The sequence below is a fragment of the Rhodnius prolixus genome, unplaced genomic scaffold (assembly GCF_049639745.1).
Source record: "Rhodnius prolixus isolate KJV_2025 unplaced genomic scaffold, Rpr scaffold_15, whole genome shotgun sequence".
NCBI classification, from domain to species: Eukaryota; Metazoa; Arthropoda; class Insecta; order Hemiptera; family Reduviidae; genus Rhodnius; species Rhodnius prolixus.
The window spans coordinates 5,741,078-5,747,077 of NW_027411605.1; positions in this window are offsets into that span (position 1 = coordinate 5,741,078).

Here is a 6,000-nt window from a genome sequence, read left to right on the forward strand (position 1 = left end):
GCGGGTGGGGTTTGGTGGGGTGACTGGCGCAGTTATACAGCCGGGGAGGGTGGCGCTGGCCGAACCTGGCCTTTGCCCGCCCCCATCAGTTGACCAGCAGGAACCCCGCTGGACTCTACCAAAGTAAATACAAATACTAAAATTGAATTATCCAGTACATTAATTTGCTTTCTTTGTAAAAATTAAAGTTCATAATTTTAAATGAATTTTCATGATTAGATTAGGGTGATTTACTTTGTGGCAAACAGGTTTTGACAGGCAGATATAAGTAAGTTGATATCGATTCTTTATAGTATCTTTGATATCGATTAGATGAAGTCGTATCGTGAAACAAAAGATTTTTATTTCCGATTCTAAATAGTTAATAAACAGACTATAAGAATAAACAGTTCAGAACTCAATTGCTGTAGTTTCTAATCTAGTTCAATAATTTTGTTTTTTGAATAATTTAAAGCGGCCTTGCCCCAACCACCTGGGCTAGTTTTTCACCTCAGTGGGGCGCGGAGAATACGAACAAATACTCTGAAATATTTACAAAACAATATCCCCCCACCCCCAACCACCAGTATGGTACGTGGTTGTTTTTCCGACCGTCTGAAGAAAATTCTATTCACTATGCACTCTAATATGTATAAAGTTGGAAAAACAATGGCCAGCAATGCTAGTATGTGAGCCGCCTCTTTGAGTGCTGCTTAATGAAAATTCAAGATTTACTTATCTGGTGGAAAATTCCCTTTTAAAGTCTGCTATCTCTATTTTCATCTGTGTTACATCCTTCCGGAAATACCTGGAACTAATATTTTATTATTTTTAATGAAATTAAATTTTCTTTGCGCTTAGAATGTATGCAAAGAAGAATGCATTTTTTTACTATAAATAAAACTTCTAAGCAACCTAAGTAGCGACTAATAAGAGTCCTGTGTAGCAAGCTTCACGGCTCCTCCAGGATCTCGTCAACATCTATATTCCTGAGAAGTGGTGGGCCCAAAGTATGTCCCAAAAGTTCAAATGGCACTCCTAGTCGATTGTCTGAGCAAAAGTACTTACAACTCGAACAAACGCTTTGTTTCCAAACAGCTGATCTAATTAGAACCGTACATAATGCCCCCCAAAAAAAGACACCTTAGAGTTGAGCTAGCTTTAACTTTCTTCCCTACTGCTAAGTATTCTAGAGAAAACCTCCTTTAGCTCGACCCAGTAAAGTACCTCCCAAGAGAGTTTGAACGAAATACGAACCCTTCTTTTTCAGAGGCAGCATTGCAGAAACTTCTTATCTTCTTAACAAAAACTTAACAGTTCAAAAGTTTTAAGTATAAGGGTTTGATTATACGACAAGAGGTATTACAAATCAGCAAGCGCCCAACACTCAGATTCAGATCTCAGTTTGGAATTTCAGCCATTTTTAGAAACGTACGAAAAAGTTTTATTTAAGTTTTAAAACAATGATAAGTTTTGGTTTTCGACCGTTGTTGATTGATGGTTTTCGGGGAATATTGAGGTGCGGTCATTAAATTTAAAAACTACGAGGTGTGTTCAAAAAGTAACGGGAATTTTTAAATTTCGCGGGTTTGGAGAGTCTGATTGTAAATTTTTTTTTTTTTATTATGTTGGTACACATGCCCCTGAAGTACGATAAAATTTTCAGTAATATTCATTGTTTACTTCTTAAGTGGCAGCCGTTAAGGTTAGACGTGTTTTTCGAGCTTGGCGATTTTTGTTTGTTAAAAAAAATGGATCAAAGAATTTGTATTAAATTTTGCGTAAAAAATGAAATAAAGTGTAATAAAGTGTGTGAAATGTTAATAAAGGCATATGGTGAGTCTGCTATGAGTAAAACAAGGATTTACGAGTGGTATAAGCGACCTGGACGTCCAAGCACATCAACAACCGATGAAAACGTGAAAAAAGTGAAAGAAATGGTTATGAACGATCGCCGAATCACAATCAGAGAAGTCGCTGATGATGTTGCCATATCAATTGGCTCATGCCATGAAATTTTTTCGGATGTTTTGGGTATGAAACGTGTGGCAGCAAAATTTGTTCCAAAATTGTTGAATTTAGAACAAAAACAGCGGAGAATGGAAGTTGCTCAAGAGTCACTCAATGAAGTCGACAACGATGCGGATCTACTGAAACGTGTTATAACAGGTGACGAAACATGGGTTTACGGATATGATGTCGAAACTAAGGCTCAATCGTCCCAGTGGAGGCATTCTGGATCGCCAAGACCGAAAAAGGCTCGACAAGTGCGGTCGAATGTGAAGGTTATGCTCACTGTGTTCTTCGATTTTAATGGCATAGTGCATCATGAATTCTTGCCACAAGGTCAAACAATCAATAAGGAGTACTACCTACAAGTTCAACGCCGTTTGCGTGAAGCAATCCGAAAAAAACGCCCGGATTTGTGGCAAAACAATTCATGGATTTTGCACCACGATAATGCACCTGCTCACACTTCATTGCTTGTTCGTGAATTTTTGGCCAAAAACAAAACTTTAACGATGCCCCAGCCTCCATATTCGCCAGACATGGCTCCATGTGACTTTTTTCTATTTCCAAACATAAAGAGAACATTAAAAGCCGTCGTTTTACAAGCATAGATGACATTAAAAGCGAATCGCTGAGAGAGCTGAAAGCTATCACAAAGATCGAGTTTCAGAAGTGTTTCGAGGATTGGAAAAAGCGCTGGCACAAGTGTATTGTATGCGAAGGGGACTACTTTGAAGGCGACAATATTAATGTAGATGAATAAATAAATATTTTTTTCAAAAAACGAAAATTCCCGTTACTTTTTGAACACACCTCGTATTTTAGTTACTTCATATCAACTTCATACTTCATAGTTAAATGTTTAGCTACACCGTCATGATGACATTTAACTCCACAATTTTTTTTCTTACAATACCTTTGAAGAAGGTAATATAAGGTAATAATATTTTAGGAATAATATTAAGAAAGAAGGTAATAATATTTACCGAAATGTTGGTATGAAGTTACAAAAATTGTTTTTGAATTTAAGTCCGCTTCTTAATATTCGCTAAAATTTTATAACAATATTATCATTAAAAAACTTTTACAGCTTTAAATTGTCATTAATATTTTTTTAGAATTGATTTGATGTCACTGACCCTTATGCTGGCCATTTTCATCAACAAAATGGTCCAGTACAGATGAGCACCAAAATAGACAAGAAAATATAGAAGTTATTACGATAAAAAACTAAATATGTAGGTAGTTTATAAAAACTTCAAATGGACTTATTTGTCATTATCAGGTATTTGTTTTCATTCGTTCAAATACATATCTTATAATTACACAAAATTATACTTACCATATACAAGAGAAAACACGATAGTATACATTATTTCACCATACAATAAACTGAAATAATTACAGAGTACAGACCGCGTATGTTTAATCATTGCCCCTAATTGATTTGACAGTTCTTTTTTTTACGTCTAGGTTATTGTGTTCAGCGGTAAGTACTTATTTTGACAATCTGTATAAAAAAAAAAAAATGTAGATAAGGTTATTGTTCGGCCCCCCCTGCTTAGAATTTGGTCTGTTGGCATCATTTCGCAGTTGGCAATACTGCGAATGAGCTAGGAGAGGGAACAGCAGAAAGTGTTGTGACCAGTTGTCCTTGAGCTTCTTCACTAAGGAAGATTGTGTGCGTTAGGTTTAGTGTGGAGCGTCAGCCATTAAAAAGTGAAATTGGTTTTTCTCTTGTCTTGTTGCGTTTTCATATTATGTTATGTGTCTTGTCAATACTACAAGCGCTATAAACGGTGTATATTGGTCATGACCATTGTGTAAATATATACTAGGACTATGTATAAGTTTTTACTTGGTAAATATAAAGTTTTTTTGTACATTTAAGGTGTTCTGATTGTTGGTGGTGTCCTCCAACCCTGTTCCACTCTTGAGTTTATATTTCATTTTATCTTATTTCATTAATTGCCCCCATTTTTCCAATAATTTATAGTTATAATTAAATGTGACAATCACCAATTTTAAAATGGGGAAAAATGTTTAATCTTAGACGTGAAAGGGTTATATTAGATTGTAATAAATGGTGTCAAACTATTCATCATTAAATCTTTAAAAATAGTTAAACAACAGCCCTTTGCAGATAAACTTACAGAATGGCGGGGAACACGAAATATAACCCTCAATTTACTTTTACCCGCTTCCCAAGAAAATAACCATTATTCCCTAATTTCCTGTTTACCCTTACATTATTAGTACAGAAAACAAGGCATTAAGGTAGAAAAATCTTACATTATTTATGTTTTTATAGAGTGAATGTTTTATTGCGTAATTTGATACTTCATTAAATATCTACGGAGGAAAAATTAGTAAAAAAGATCTAGCATTCTCATCATGGCTCAATATGGAATCTAAAGTAATCAACAGTTACTTCATCTTGAAATCTAAATATCTTCAGCAATACAATGACGTATCCATCATTAAGGACCTTCATAAACAATTTGATTGAGGGCACTAATGATGTAATAGTACTTAATGTAAACAATTAAGGTTTATTAGAGTCAATTTGGGATATCGTGAACAGAGAAACCGGAATTATTAGGATGGAGTCTAATGATCGGATACTAATCTAATAGACATACGCTAACAATTAGCACTGGACAGATATGACCTGAAATAATACAGTTCCCTACACTCTAGGGTTTATTGCAGGTAATGTATATTTTGGGCTAAGGGACTGAGTTAGATCATTAGGACCGCTAGTTTTTTCTTTTTTACTGGAGACAAAGAAGAACATAAAGGGTTTTTAGGGTATTAGAAGGACTGGTTGAGGAAGCAGTGAATGAGGGGGACCCTATTTAGTGTAACCTCCTGTTTGTCTTAGTAGATAGGGGAAACTGGCCCTGTAAGATCGAGCGAGGACAGTGTTTTGTGCCTTCCAGAGTTAGCCCACACCGCAGTCGGCTTACCCCCGTTCCACCAGCAAGGCAAAAACACTGCAAGGACCACCCTTTTCGGATGGTCTCCTAACAGCCACAACAACAACAAAAACACATTAACTAGCTTTCTTTACAAAAGAAGACTTTGAAAAATTACAATCTTAAATTTGGAAATCTGATGTGAATACTCAAATCATGAGATACTGTTAAACATCATTATTCTTCATTTCCTGCCTTTCTAGTGCATTCCAATTTCCGGTTAAGATTAAGATTACACTGGGGATGGCATGAAGATGCATACACACTATTCATGTTTGGCTTTAAGTTCGTTGGATTTCCGTTACAACCAACATGTCTTTCACGGGCACCTGTCTGATCCCTTGATGAATATTTTGGATACTTGACCTAAACCTCGTAGAGTTTGTGAGGAGAAAGAGGCTGCTTGCTTCACTGATCTCTGGAAGTAGTTTTTTGGCCATCAGGACTGGTGAAGATTGTGTGCCCCAGCTTTAAAGTTGGGAGAGTTTTAGTATAATGTATGTTCACAGTATACTGTTAGTATCGACTAAATATGTTTCGAAATTATTCTGAGTTCAAAGAAAATGAATAGTGAGAGATAATCCTGTGAGTTTCGAATCTAGTTCTTACTGACATCTTCTTCTTCTTCTTGTAGCTGTACAGCCCGGTGTGGGCCTTGGCTTCTCTAATAATGTCCACACCTGGTATCCCTATCTCTTGCTTTTCCTCTCCAGTCATCTACTCCAACGGTCTTGAAGTCTTCCTCAACCTCCTGGAGCCAATGCCTACGTGGTCTTCAACTGGCCAAACAGTAATCTGCGCAGCATTCTGTTTCCAGCCATTCTTTCCACGTGACCCAGCCACTCCTCCATTCGTCGGACTCTTATAAAGTACGTTACGCAGACGTCTCATGTACATCTCATAGAGCGCTCAGTTCTTTTAAATTCTCCAACTATCAGTTTCATTGTCATAAACTTGACCGAATATTTTCCTTAATATCTTCCGTTCTTATATCTTGAGACTGTTGTCCACCGCAGCTGTAAGGGTCCAAGTT